This window comes from Cervus elaphus, chromosome 16 (assembly GCF_910594005.1).
Source record: "Cervus elaphus chromosome 16, mCerEla1.1, whole genome shotgun sequence".
Classification (NCBI taxonomy): Eukaryota; Metazoa; Chordata; class Mammalia; order Artiodactyla; family Cervidae; genus Cervus; species Cervus elaphus.
Window position 1 is genome coordinate 16,918,996 of NC_057830.1, and position 16,201 is coordinate 16,935,196.

The 16,201-nt window shown below is 37.8% G+C and overlaps 1 protein-coding gene across 3 annotated transcripts in view; it reads right to left on the minus strand.

Annotated features, from left to right (window-relative positions):
- The window catches only part of SLC44A1 (solute carrier family 44 member 1), a 212,029-nt gene that overhangs the window by 128,697 nt on the left and 67,131 nt on the right, over positions 1–16,201 (minus strand). The window lies entirely within an intron of this gene.

A 16,201-nucleotide genomic window follows, 5' to 3' on the forward strand; every position in this document is an offset into this window, starting at 1 on the left:
CAATCAAACTCTTTGCCCACCACAGATCTCTTTTTAATCTTTGAGAAAGAGAAACACAGAGACAGGGGACAGATATTGTCACAATATTATGAAAAAAATTATCAGAAAAAAATAGTGATAAAAGAGAGAAGGAAGAACACTGAGGAAGTACAGGAGTCAAAAATCTAGAAGTCAAAGAATGACTCTAGCGGACAAAGAAAAACACAAGCTAGGAGAGAAGACTGTGGTCAGAAGAGGGAATTCTTGAATCCGGTTGAATTGATTTAAGGGTAATGACAGAGATGAAGCTGTGACTACGAACAGTGAATCCTGAAAACCCCCACTGAGAAGAAATTAAAACAGTTCCCAGGGACAGGGTAAGAATCAATGAAACAGATTATGTGCAAGTGCTTTGTAAACTGCACAAATGTAAAGTTGGTTCAAATAGCTGTGTTTTTCCCAACTGGGTTAAAAACTTTGATAAGTAACTTTGAAACTTGTTTTGGAAGATGGTAATAATGAAGATGATTATAATAAATAGCAGTTACCATTTATGGTTCCAGGCAATGTGCTAAGGAGTATACATCATTTATCATACTTATTCCTTCAAAACACCCTAGGAAGTAGGTACTACTATTATCTTCACTTTACAAATGAAGATCTTTAAGCCACATATATTCATGTTTTTCTCACTAGTGTAAACCAACCATCGTGACAGTGTAAACCAACACTACTTAAAGTAAGGTAGCCAATTTCATAGGAAATCTTACCTATCAGAGAAAATCTATTTTGCATTGCTTTTTTCTCTGTATTAGAAAACCAAAGTTTTTGATAATTAAACATGATTACCTTGATGCTAATTTATTTCTTTATTGCTTCAACAATGGATAAATGATCTCTTCTCCATAATAAAAGTTAAGTATACAATGTTTGCTTAAAAAATATTTAACTCATCTTATGGCTGACCCATGTTGATGTATGGCAGAAACCAACACAATACTGTAATCATCCTTCACTTAAAAATAAATAAAGACAAATATTTAATTCATCTGAAATTTATTATGCATGGTAAGAGATTAAAATAGATTTAAATGTTGCTTTCTTCATATTATCATTTCAACAATGCTTTTTTTATTAAACACTGATTTCTCACATATTAAACCACTATGAGTTTATTTCTGATATTTCTATTTTGTTTCTATCACTATGATTAACCTACATTCAGGTAGTCTTGTTAATATACTTTGGAATAGATTTTGGCCTTGAATGGCAAAACCTCCTTTGTTCCTCTTTAAACATCACAATCCATAATTAGATGATAACAACTGTACACACATAAACCTTACTCAGATAATGAGTACACACTTTGTTTGGCCAGTACACTAACTGCCAGTATTTAAAAATCAGTAGATGATAGGTGCTACCGTCTGACTGTGTCCCCACAAAACTCATACATTGAATTCTAATCTCCAAAAGTGATGGTCTTAGGAAGTAAAGAGGTCTTTGGGAAGTGACTGGATCATAAGGGTGCTTTATAAATTTCTGGCTTCTCTTGAAAAATTAGTATCACTGAGCCCATGTACCCAAGTGTCAAGAATCAGTGAAAACCAATTAGCCACTTCTTCCTCTCCTTTATACAGGTACACGTATATAAAGTTCAAAGTGTCCAACATTCCCTGTTGTCTTATTCCCAAGCCACCTAAGTGACTAATAGTGTCTGCCTAAAGGCCTTTGAACTGCAACTTCTGGTAAAACCTCTGAGTTTCCCTTTCTGTCTTCAAAAGCCAGTAAGTTCATAGTTAAATTGGTGATCAACCTTAGTAACTACACTTAACCTAGATTTCTGGTCTAATCTCTTCCATAGTGTGGCGCCTGATCTTTTACCTTCATTTAATTACCTTACAATGTACGTACTAATTCTGATCCTCTCAAATATTAATTTTATGAATGAGAATAATTTTTTAAAATGTTTGCCTCCCCTGAAGTTCTTGCCTGCTCCTTTACTGTGTGATTTATACTATCAGTCAAGTGCAATTCAACATCCTATTGGGATCTTTAACTGGTATTGTATTAAATCTATAAATTAACTTTGTTAGTATTGTCATCTTTACCATATTAAAACTACTCAACTAGAAGTAGGTTATATTTCTCTTATTATTTTGTATATATCTTGTAAGATTTTTAAATAAAATAATAATTTAATAAAATGTTATCTTTTTCATTACATTTTTGTCTACAGATAAAATAAACGGCTGAATTCAGTCAGGTATACGCTTTATAACTCATGATTTAAGCATCTCAAGATGTGATTTTCTTGAATCTCCTAAACCTTCAGGTTACAGCCCCTTGTCATTGACAAACAGTGTTAGTCACTCTACCGACCTACACATGCTTCACTGATCTCTTTTATATGATTTGCTGCAATTATTTATTTAAAACAATACAATAAAAACATGACATCCCTATTTTGTTTAATTTTAAATAGACTGCCACTACTAGAAACTCCATCAACTTCCTTCATGCCCTCAGACTTAAAATGAAATCTATTTTTGACAAACATGACAAGGTAATTCAATGGGGAAAATAGTTTTTTCAATAAGTACTGCTCGAATAACTGGATTTTTATATGGGAAAAACAAACAAACATACCTTGACCTCTTCACACTGTACACAAACATTAAACCTAAGCTCTAAATAAAAAAACTTATAGAAGAAAACAGAAAAAAACATCTTTGTGACTTTGAGGTACAGTGATGATTCCTTATTAACACAAAAGGCATGAACCATTAAATGACACATTTTCATGTGATGTTTTTAAAATTTATGTCATGGATAAATTCAACTTAAGCAAAATTAAAAACTTTTATTTGTCAAAAGATGCCATTAAGAAAATTAAAAGGCAAATCTCATATTAGAGAAATATTTACAGAACACTCCCAAGAAAGGTCTTTTATCTAGAATATATAAAGAACTCTCCATTTCTTAAAACAAACCAATTTATTTTAAAATGTGTAAATGACTTAAATAAATGTTTTGCAAAAGAAGATATATGGATGATCAACGAATACTTAAAAAAATTGCTCAATGTCATCAGTCACTAGACATATAAGACTTAAAACCACAGTAAGATACCACTACACATGTCCTAGAATAGTTAAGATTAAAGACTGATTACAAAGTGAGGAAATGGAGCAGCTGTAAATCTCCTCCTTTCCTAGTAAAACAGTTTGTTAATTTCTTATAAAGTTAAACATAGGCTCATATGACTGCGAGTCATATGACTCAGCAATACCAATCCTAGGTATCTACCCAAGAGTAATAAACTAGATCTTCATACAACATCATGTACACACATTTTCAAAAAACTTATTTACAATAGAAAAAAAATAATTTAAAGCATGGAAAAACCCACATATCCCAAAACTGGTGAACAGATAAACAAAACATGATATATCCACACAATGAAATACAACTCAGGAATTAAAAATAACAACTATTAATATATTTGACAAATGGATGACTCACATTATTATGCTACATGGAAAAAAAGTCAGACACAAAATACTACACACTGTACAACTCCAGGTATATATAAGAAATTCTAGAAAAGGCAAAACGCTACTGACAAGCGGAACTTCCCTGGTGGTCCAGTGGCTAAGACTCTGCACTCCCAAGGCAGGGGGCCTGAGTTCAATCCCTAATTAGGGAACTAGATCCCACATGCTGCAACTGAAGACTCTGCCTTGCCACAACTAAGACTGCTGGGCACCCAAATAAATATTAAAAAAATAAAATTATAGTGACAGAAAACAGATCAGTGGTTGAGGAGGGCAAGGACTGTGGGGGCAGAAGAAGTATGGATTATGATAGAGGCACATGACTGCATACTGTTACCAAAACTATACAATTAAAATGGGTAAATTATTATACATAAGTCACACCTTATGAGACCATAATATACATTAAATTTCATCGTGAAAAAGACATTTTACAAAATCCAACCTGAAGAGTCTGAGTGGGTAGTAACACATTTAACCTCTACTCAGGAAGAGGTCTGGACTTTGCCCTCAGCTTTTGAAAGGTTTAATCTCTAAGCCTTGTAGGAGTGTCTTTATTTGCCTGAAATTTCAGTCATGACAGTCATAACAGTGTGCAGGCTGGAGGCAGGCCACACCAGATAGGATTTACGGTAGAAGTTGACCACCCAGAGAAAGATTAGCAATGTCTTGTAGACCAGGAGTTCTGAATCATATGGTATCAACCTGACCAGAGGGGCTGAAACTGCGTCAGCTACCTGGGCAATGAATCATGCTTGCATAATGGAGCCCTAATAAAATTTTGAAGACTGAAGCTTTGGTGACCTTCCCAGCTGGCAATAGTTTCATGTATATTATCACAATCAACGCCAGGCAAGAAACATGTCCTGACTCCAAAGGGGGAGAGCAACAGTAGAGCTTCTCTTGTTAGCTTCTCTTAAAATCTGTTCACTTTTCCTACGAGTTTTGTAATAAACTATAACTGTAATAGATTTCAGCGAGTTCTGTGAGGTTTTCTGGAAAATAACTGAATCTAAGGTTGGTCTTGTGGACCCCTGAACTTGTACATAGTGTCAGAAGTAAGGGTGGCCATGTGTGGACCATGTATCTTCTAACTTCTCAGTTGCCCTCAACACTCACAACCAGATAAACATAAATTAGGTGGCAAATTGATGACTATAAAATTCATAGTTGAAATGTTTAATAATTACCTAAGCAAATTACAAAGGTCACACCTATAAGCCTATGTGAAAGTGAACAGTGAAAGAGTCAGACACTCAGTCATGTCTGACTCTTTGTGATGCCATGGGCTGTGGCCTGCCAGCCAGCCATGGACTGCCAGGCTCCTCTGTCCATGGAATTCTCCAGGTAAGAATACTGGAGTGGGTGGCCATTCCCCTATAAGCCTACATACAATGACAAAATGACAAAGAACCTTAGAGCTGCCTGGTTAACCTGGAACCAGCCCAAGTAGTAAGACTCTGTGTTAGCATATGCAATCAGCTGATTAAATTAGACATGTCAAGTCCCAACCTAGGCAGGGAACACAGAGAGAAACCAACCACCCCTCCCTTTCCCAGGTGCATGCCTGTCATCTAATTCTATTAAATGGCTTTTTACTTCCTTATTTAGAATCTGCTCAACATTTCAACTTTCAAGTGCTAAATTTCCTATAGCAGCAACTGGATCTCTTCTTTCAAATTCCTAGCAGTATTATCCAGAGCAAGTATTATCCTAGAGATAGAAGTTCACTAGCAATACAGACGTAACTTTGTAAAAAGTGTTTTAGAAATTCAGGCTAAAGAGTCTGCAGTCATGAAATGACAAAAAATATTTTCCAAAGATGCTCCATGAATTTGTTTTCTGAAAACGTAGTTATTGTTTTTATAACTTCTAACATTTTCCATGACAGAAAAATGAAAAATTAGGGGGAAAAAAGGGCATAAATAATCAATAAATTTCCATAGAACACCATAAATGTTACTGTTTCCAAATGCTTGTAAACTTATGGGCAAATGAGTTCACAAATGCAAGTTTAAGTGAAGTATCTATGTGGGTGTGCTCAGTCCCTCAGTTGTGTCCAACACTTTGTGACCCTATGGACTGAAGGGCTTCTTGCCCTTCTTGCCATAGGATTTCCCAGGCCAGAAAACTGGAGTGGGTTGTCATTTCCTCCACCAGGGGATCTTCACGACCCAGGGATTGAATCTGAGTCTCTTGCATTGGCAGGTAGGTTCTTTTATCACTGAGCCACCTGGGAAGCCCAGGTATCTATCTAGGCTGTTCTTTTTCATGTTGAGCCAAACCAGGACAGGTGGTAGGCTAATACTGGAGTCAGAGAGTACTTGACAGAAGGGCAGAGAGGAGAGTGCTTTCCCTCCAAACAAAGGCAAACTTATCAAATGCTCAAAGTATGTCCATTTGTCCAAAGTTACCCCTAAGTGAGGGAATGAGCAGATATCTACTGGGCTGCTCTTAATACCCTGGACACTCTGTAAACAAAACCCAGCACAGCAGACGAATGAACTACCTCTGTCCTGAGTCACCGCAACTCAGCAAGACAGAGCAGCGAGCTCTTTACTGTGTGAACCTGTTTCCACCAGGCTTCAGGCTGGCCTGCAGAGCTCCAACCTGTAGATGAGGTTCTTCAGCCAATAAGAACAGGTTGAGCACTCTAACTGGAATACCATCCTCACCACAGATGGGAGCCTGAAACTACCTGTTGGCTCAGAATGCATGTGACCGTCTATCATTGGCTCTTACCTGCCCCACTATCACTATATGTGCCCTCCTTCCACAGATGTACTTATCTGACTCCACCCTGCTAGAATGCAAGTCCTGCTTTGAACCCCCAACTCACCTAACTGGGGGTCTAAAACCCTTACTTTAAATGACTCTGTTCCTGAACCCCGAGTCATGGGCTGAGAGATTTGCCAACCCACATGGACAATCTAGAAGCAAGACGCAACCCTAACGAAAGGGAAGTCAGAGAGACTGAAGCATGAGAAGCTCTGACCCATGGCTGTTAAAGGAAAAGGACCATGAGCCACAGAATACAGGCTATAGAATACATAGGTTACCTCTAGAAGCTGAGAATGACCCCAGGCTGACAGCCAGCAAGGAAATGCAACCTCAACCTACAGCCACATGGAACCGAACTCAGCCAACAGCCTGAATGAGCTTGCAAGAAGATTGATTCCCAAAAGCCTCTAGTGAGGAACAAAGCCCGGCCAAGCCTCTGATTTCAGCCTCATGAAACCTGGGGCAGGGAACCAGCTGAACCATGCTGTGAACAGAATTTGGATTTAGAGAACTTTGCTGTTTTAAGGCACTTCAGTTCAGTTCAGTCGCTCAGTCATGTCTGACTCTCTGCGACCCCATGAATCGCAGCATGCCAGGCCTCCCTGTCCATCACCAACTCCTGATGTTTACTCAAACACATGCCCATTGAGTCGGTGATGCCACCCAGCCATCTCATCCTCTGTTGTCCCCTTCTCCTCCTGCCCCCAATCCCTCCCAGCATCAGGGTCTTTTCCAATGAGTTAACTCTTCGCATGAGGTAGCCAAAGTATTGGAGTTTCAGCTTCAGCATCAGTCCTTCCAATGAACACCCAGGACTGATCTCCTTTAGGATGGACTGGTTGGATCTCCTTGCAGTCCAAGGGACTCTCAAGAGTCTTCTCCAACACCACAGTTCAAAAGCATCAATTCTTCAGCACTCAGCTTTCTTCATAGTCCAACTCTCACATCCATACATGACCACTGGAAAAACCATAGTCTTGGCTAGACGGACTTTTGTTGGCAAAGTAATGTCTCTGCTTTTTAATATGCTATCTAGGTGGGTTGTAACTTTCCTTCCAAGGAGTAAGCGTCTTTTAATTTCATGGCTGCAATCACCATCTGCAGTGATTTTGGGGCCCAAAAAAAGTCTGACACTGTTTCCTCTGTTTCCCCATCTATTTCCCATGAAGTGATGGGACCAGATGCCATGATCTTAGTTTTCTGAATGTTCAGCTTTAAGCCAACTTTTTCACTCTCCTCTTTCACTTTCATCAAGAGGCTTTTTAGTTCCTCTTCACTTTCTGCCATAAGGGTGGTGTCATCTGCATATCTGAGGTTATTGATATTCTCCCAGCAATCTTGATTCCAGCTTGTGCTTCATCTAGCCCAGCACTTTTCATGATGTACTCTGCATATAAGTTAAATAAGCAGGGTGACAATATACAGCCTTGACGTACTCCTTTTCCTACTTGGAACCAGTCTGTTGTTCCATGTCCAGTTCTAACTGTTGCTTTCTGACCTGCATATAGGTTTCCCAAGAGGCAGGTCAGATGGTCTGGTATGCCCATCTCTTTCAGAATTTTCCACAGTTTACTGTGATCCACACAGTCAAAGGCTTTGGCATAGTCAATAAAGCAGAAATATATGTGTTTTTCTCAAACTCTTGCTTTCTCGATGATCCAGTGAATGTTGGCAATTTGATCTCTGGTTCCTCTGCCTTTTCTAAGACCAGCTTGAACATCTGGAAGGCACTTAGTTTACAGCAATTTGTTACAGAAGCAATAGAACTGAACACAGTGGTGGTCCCAGAGCTACCATCAAATGGCCTTCCTGTCCCCATCAGCCTGCAGTTAGGAACCAAAGAAACTGAAGCTACCCAGCTTTCAATATACAACACTTTCATAGAATGTCCCACATTGCACCATCAGTGTGTCTGTGTATTTTGTCTTCCTCGCTAGGATGCAAGCTCTTCAAAGACAGGGACTGTGAACGACCTTTTTTTTTTAACTCTAATTTTTTTAAATTGTCCAAACAATATATATTGACTGTACGGAAAAAAGAAATAAATATAAAAGAAATTTTAAAAGATCCATAATTCAACAGTTAACCATATTATTAATATTTTCATGTCATTCTATACTTTGTACACATATTATATATATAATATATATAAAATATTTATATAAAAATATATATAAAAATCACAAGATATATACTGATTTAAAATTTTATCTTCCCCTTAATAGCATTATGTGGCTATTCCATGTCAATGGATGGAATTCTGTACCATCATTTTTACTGTTCCGTAGTATTCAGGCTGGGCCAGGTCCTCCTGTTATCACCTCTTTGGTACCCTTATATCTCACCTTTCATAACACTTTTGACAGCTGTAATAACATTTGTGATTATCTGATGACTTTAACTTCTGTTTTCTCCACTAGACTGTAATTTCCATGAGATAAAAGTGTGCCTATTTTTATCAAAAGTATAATCTCCAAAGCTTAGCCAAGTAGATGCCCAAGAAATATAATTCATGAGTGAATGAATTTAACCAAAATTTTTTCAGCCATTTAGGTTGTTTCCTATTTTGTTATTCTTAATAAAGGTTTCTAGAACACAGTAGACTTTCAATAAACATTTGCTGAGGACTAATAAAATAACAGAATTTTAGAGACTGGTGAAGGATAGTCATTTAGTAGGCAGTAATGTGATTTAAGTCATTGAGAGGAAGAGAAGTAAGTCTCAGTCATATAAACATGAAGAACTGTACGGAGCTGATAAAAGGATCCTCAAAGTGAGTATTCTGGCAAATTTTATCTTTACTTTTCTATTTTTTTCCAAACAGAGACAGGTATGCACGATCAACAAGGTTTGATAACTCTTTAAAAAATCTTCAAAAAAAAATAATAAATAAATAAAAAATCTTCAAAGAGGTATGTTTTGTATTATAATTTTTTTATAAAGCTCTTCCTAAAATGTATGGTTATATAGCATAGTATAGGCCCAGAAAGCTTGGCAATCTGCTCATGTGTAAAGAGTATACACATTCTTCGTATGGGCATAGTATCAGTACCAATCCCCTACATAATAAATAAGCCTTTATAAAAGTTAATAAGCTTTATCCGGTATTGTACATCAACCATGCTGCTCCTGCGGCTGCTCAGTCACTAAGTCGTGTCCGACTCTTTGCGACCCTGTGGACTATGTAGCCGGACAGGCTCCTCTGTCTATGAAAATTCCCAGGCAAGAATACTGGAATGGGTTGCCATTCCCTTCTCCAGGGGATCTTTCTGACCCAGGGACCGAACACACATCTCCTGCTTGGCTGGTGGATTCTTTACCACCGAGCCACCTGGGAAGACATCAACAATACTTCAATTTAAAAAAAAGAAAGAAACAAGGGGGAAAAAAACAGTTAATAACCTAGTTAGCAATCATGGGGTGGACTAAACTAGACACTAAGCCTAGAGAATTCTGAGCTTTAGAGAAGGTAATCAGTGGCCGTTAAAGTCTGTTCCGTATTTATGTAGAGATTATAAAATTAGAGTTTCTTTAAAATAAGACCATTACCTGTTAAACAATCAATTATAGAAAGTAACATCAGTTTTAAACTGTTTTTCAATGAATATTTAAAGCATACAAATGGTAAAAAATGTCCAAATGTGAAATAAGTATAATGCATTTCATCATTAAAATTCATATTCTTTATCTGACAGAAAAAGAAACACATAAAGATTGCCTGCAAATTATTCAAAGCCTCCAGAGATTGTATAGGTATTTTGGTTCCTTTCAAAGTTTCTTTAGTTATAACTTTATTGATTTATATAACCTGTCCTTCTTTACATGTTCTAGTAAAAACTTCTTTCACCTTTAAATGCTGGAAGTGAGAGGCCCCAAAAGCAAAAAAGGTGAGAGAGGGAATCTCTGAGCAGCTCACCGGAGTGTCTCATATAATGCAAAGGGCACTAGACTGAGCCCGGGGTGGAAGGCTAGTCCTGATATCACTGCCTCCGTTAGTTCACTGACGTTTCCTAGACTCCAGTTTCTTCGCCTGTAAAATGAAGGGGCTCAGAGATCTCAAGGGCCCTTACAGCACAAACATTTTAAGCTGTGAATTTCTGGGAGATGAGACAGTTAAAGAAAAGAAGAAAAACTCACACTAGATACCCTGCTAAAGGTTACTGACAAAATGCCCCTGATAGATTTTACTCACACATGCATGCCATCAACCTCCTAGGAAGCCTACTTCCTGTACATCTTGTTAACACTGATTTATCTGAAATCTGAGAGTCATTTTAGGACCACAGAGCCTTTATCAGCAACAGGGACTTTAATGGCTTCCTTAGAGAAAAGCCAAAAAGATAAAGAAGGAAGTTAGATTTGTGCAAAAAATATACCTTCAGAACCTCTGCGGAAAAATCAATATTGATAAGTGAGATATACTGGGAAAATTTCTTAGAGTAACAAAGAAAGTGGACACTAAGCTGTGTGTTAGGATTGTCTGCAGAATGGAGAACAGAGTCCTATTAATAATAAAGTGCCTATATCAAAATGATTAAAAGCAATTCCCTACATACCCTCACCTGGCTTTGTAATAGCCTATGTAGACTAAGAGCACTGTCACCTTGCCACAGCCTATCCCATCCCATCCCAAGCCCCCATAAAAAGGGAGCATCCATGGTGAAAACACAATGCCTCCCCAGTCATCTTACCAGGGGTCAAAAGAGCAAGATGGTTTGCCCTGTATAGTCCTCATATATACTAATCCAGGTATCTTAGAACTAGAAGCATCTCTGCTTTATCCAATTTGGTATGGAAGATGAGGGCTTCTTTTCTAAGAACACTTTCTATAATAATAATGATTCTGTCTAAAAATTGACACATACACTCTAAGACTAGCTTTCTGGTTTTGAAAATGATAGGCAATGTAGGATGTGGCAGAAGAGATACGTTTTTTGGAATCATCAATCAGTTCAAAATAAATTATTACCACCTTAATCTTTTCTACCAAAAAAAAAAAAAATTGGCTATGAGCCATGCCCATGCTTTATAGGACCATTACCACCAAAGCTCAGCTATAAATACAAACCACTTTCTTCTCTGGGCCTTCTTGGTGCTCACATGTATTTGATGTGATGCTTTAGGGAGGTTACCCACTAGATAATCTTAAAGATCCCTTTCATCTCTGGCACTTTATGGTTCTAAGATAAATGAGCTTTTCCAGGTTGACCCAGCCTCAGAGCCTTATTTATAGCATTGTTTCTATGCAGAAAAATTTTACACATCTCATCCAACTGACTTAAAAATTAACTTTGGGACATAATCCATTTGAAGTTGAAGCATTCCACTATCTCATAAAATATTGTCTGCCATGTTCCTACACATCTTTATTACTATAGTAAATACTATTTGGGGAGAAAAGAACATATTAATTAAAATGATAAAAAATAAATAAAATACAAACTTTTTACTACAAAGAGAATTCTTATAGTCATCTTAGCATCTTAAATTTTCTGGTTGGAATAGGTCAAAGACATCCTCCTTCTCATGTCCCTCTTGACTTACCTCCTTCCTATTTTCTTGTAATTCAACAAGCCCCTATGAAATGACTCTTAGGTACTGAAATTTGGGAGTCATACAAAGCATGGTGCTCCAGGGAGACAGAGTTGGGCAGTGTGGCTTTCAGACTCTGAGAGGCCCTTAATTAGGGTCCTACCTCCTGTAATTCAGAATTCTCCTGTTAAATTTGGGTGGGGCCTGTGACTTGCTTCTAACCAGTAGAATATGGCAAAGGTGAGGAGTTAACACTTGCACAGTTACATTACATAATATTATAACTTCCATCTTACTAACAGACTCTCTGTATCTGTATCTCTCTGTATTGACACCCTCTCCTGTTGGCTTTGAAGTAAGCTGCCATATGGAGAGGCCCATGTAGCAAGCGCTAAAGGTGGCCTTTGGCTGATAGCCAGTAAAGAGTTAAGGCTCTCGGCTTAACAATCATCGAGGAGTGTGTGCTTCCAACAGCCAGCTGAGCTTGGTAGGGGATCTTCCCTGGGAGAACCCCAGCTCTAATCAACACCTTGTGGCAACCTCGTAAAAGACTGAAGCAAGAGTCCGGCTAAGCCGCATCCAGATTCCTGACCCACAGGAACTGTGACGTAATAAGTGTCTCCTGTTGTAAGCCATTATGTTTATGGAAATACTGTTACCTAGCAACTGATCATTAATATAGGCAGATGAGTAGCACAATATAATTAGACAACAACTTAAAGGCAACGGAAATCCAATATAAAGTTCTGGGATAAAGGTAGCTTTGAAATATTCCATAGAGAGGGTATAAATCCCACGTTCTTTCAAGAATTCAGACTGGCAGAGAGATAGAGACACAGCACAGAGGCTGAATCGGCTGAGTATCATGGACAGAGGCACCACTGCAATGAGAAACAGTGAGGGGAGATTGCAGAGGTACATGGGGTCGAGGTCACGCCAGGGCTGAGTGGGCTCATTTTCAATAGGTAACAATACAAAGGGAAAGGCTCTTGAGCAGGGAAATGACAGTAAAAAGGGCTTTAAAGAACTTAATCCTATCACAGTATAAAGGATGGAGAGGATTAGAGATAAGAAGACCAAGAATAGATGTGCTGGCATAACGGTGTTCAGGAGAGGCCAACAAACATATGGGGGGTGGGAGTGGGGGGGTGGTTTCACCCTCATGAATAATCAAAGGCATGCAAATTAAAACTATAAAATATCATTCTGTGGTTGAATCAAATTTGTACAAAAACTATTAATACTAGCAAAGATAAAGCAATCTCAGACACTGTCAGTGGGAATGTAAATAGAAGAGACTTTATGGAAAGACAGTCAGCAAAACGCATGAATAACCTTAAAATACCCAGATCCTCAGACTCTACTTCACTGAGAACATATTCAAAAATAAATAAGTTTATTTACCCATCCAACAAACATTTGAGTGTCTACTATATTCCAGGTACAGAGTATATAGCCATGAACAAAACAGACCTCACTTCTGCTTTCATGAAACTTAGAAGAGACAAACATTTAACAAATAAGGATGAAATAAATGTATAATTACACATATTACAGGGCACAGTGGAACTTAAATTACTAGCTTAAAAAATACCTTTCTGGGAAGTAACATTTATACTGAGATCTGAAAGATGAATAGAATGAATAGAATTTAGCCACATGAAGAATAGGAGGATTTTTTTTTCTGATGGGAAAAAAAACAACATTCATGAAGGCAAGAAAGTTAGCTGTATTCAATATCTTAGAGGATTCATTCATTAACCTATTTAACAACTATGTATAGAGGCTCTAGTAAGTATCAGGTACTAGGTACTAAGGATAAGGGATGGGAGAAAATGATCAAGGTCAAGACAAATCAGGTATAAAAAATCCTGTAGGAATGGAAGGGTGTGGTATTTATAATAAAGCCAAAGATGTATGTGTGAAAAAGCAGAAAATCAAAAACACTTGGCAGGAAAAAAAAAACCAGAGAGAGAGAATGGAGTATAGGTTCAGTTCAGTTCAGTTCAGTCGCTCAGTCGTGTTTGACTCTGTGCGACCCCATGGACTGCAGCACGCCCAGGCCTCCCTGTCCATCACCAACTCCTGGAGTTTACTCAAACTCATGTCCATTGAGTCGGTGATGCCATCCAACCATCTCATCCTCTGTCATCCCCTTCTCCTCCCACCTTCAATCTTTCCCAGGGTCTTTTCAAATGAGTCAGTTCTTTGCATCAGGTGGCCAAAGTATTGGAGTTTCGGCTTCAGTATCAGTCCTTTCAATGAATATTCAGGACTGATTTCCTTTAGGATTGACTGGTTGGATCTCCTTGCAGTCCAAAGGACTCTCATAAACACAAAGACTGTCTATCTCCTTCCAAATCCAAATAGTATAGACTTACCTTAGAAACATACATTCAAAACTGTACCATTCATTTATAAAATTACCATTTATAGATAGAAATAGGCTTCCCTGGTTGCTCAGATGGTAAAGAATCTGCCTACAATGCAGGAGATCCAGGTTCAATCCCTGGGTTAGGAAGATCTCCTAGAGAAGGCAATGGCTACCCACTCCAGTATTCTTGCCTAGAGAATTCCATGGACATAGGAGCCTGGCAGGCTACAGTCCATGGGGTTGCAAAGAGTGGACATGATGAGCGACCGTCACTTTCACTTTCATAGACAGAGATACTTAAATGGCTCAGGGCTAAAATGCTCATGGGCAAAGAAGAAGTAGAGATCAAAAATAAATTTTAACATGGATACATAAGTTAAGGCATTGCTATACTTGAGGGATTACCCTATTATAGCTATCCATGAGTGTGTCCCAACTATGCTAGGCACTCAGGGAAAACGAACCATTTTTTTCAGAATAATAAGCAGGCTTTCTTTGCAAGAGGCCAAAATGTACACAGAATAATCTGAGGATTTGAAATTAAAAACTGAGTTTGGGATTGACATGTACACACTGCTATATTTAGAATGGATAACCAACAAGGATCTACTGTATAGCACAGGGAACTCTGCTCAGTATTATATAACAATTTAAATGGGAAAAGAATCTGAAAAAGAATAGATACAGGTCGATGTATAACAATCACTTTGCTATACACCTGAAACTAACACAACAATGTTAATCATCTGTGTGAACGTGTGTGTGTGTGTGCGTGTGTGTTCAACTGTGTCTGACTCTGAGACCCCATGGACTGTAGCCCATCAGGCTCCTCTCTCCATGGAATTTTCTAGGCAAGAATACTGGGGTAGATTGCCATTTCCTCCTCCAGGGCTCTTCCCACATCTCCTGTGCCTCCTACTCATTTATACTTCAATATAAAATAAAATATTTCTTAAAAGTTAACCAAATGAACCTCCAAAAGGTTAAGGATGAACTGACAATTACACAAACTTTATGATAAGAACATGCTTGGAGTTACTAGCAAGTTAAAAGGGAGCCATAAAAATGATCATGACCTCATGTGAGCAGTAAACCCAAGGAACTAGAGTCCTTTTTCTCCTGTCTCCTCAATTACCCAAATGGTAATATGTCTGGTACATGTCACCAGCATTAAAGAGTATATAATATTTGACACTACCTTCAAAAAAAAAAAAAAGATATGCAAAACTCTACTATTTTTGCACTTCTCTGTGAGCCTAAAACTGTTCCAAAATGAGAAGTAAAAACAAAATACATCGGTAGACTTGCTACAGTAAATAACACAAAGTCTAAAATTTGTGTTAATTTCATAAAGCAATCAAAAAGAAAGACAAATGAAATAATCCTCCAAATTACGCTCTTGAGTCCAATTTTCACTTCTGTCAAGAGAAAAGCTCACGGTCTATCTTGGACAGTCCACTGCCCATCAGACTTCTGGGGAGGTCATTTCAATCTCTCTAAGCCTTTGCTACCCCAATCCCACAGGTTGGTATCATATACTTCTTGACTATTGCATTCTATACAATATGCATTATTACTATTTAAAATTCTTTATTTGAACTGCATTATTCCTTCATTAAATGGAGAAATATCTCTTAAGATTAACTATTTGGATTTTTTCAAGTTTTTCAATTTATCAAATTAATCTACTTTAGCAGGGGCCCAGATTTAACCAACATATTTATCTAACAATAAATAGAGTTATTCTATCTCTCCAAATATTATAGAACTACAGTTTAAAAAATGTTTTTATTTGCATTAGCCTTCTCTTATAAAATTCACTAATGGAATTGGCTAACCTTAAAATTAGTTTGATTAATTCTAAACACCTGTCTTTATTTATTAAGTTAAGTCACTCAGTCGAGTCCGACTCTTTGTGACCCTGTGGACTGTAGCCCAACAGGCTCCTCCATCTATGGGACTCTCCAGGCAAGAATAC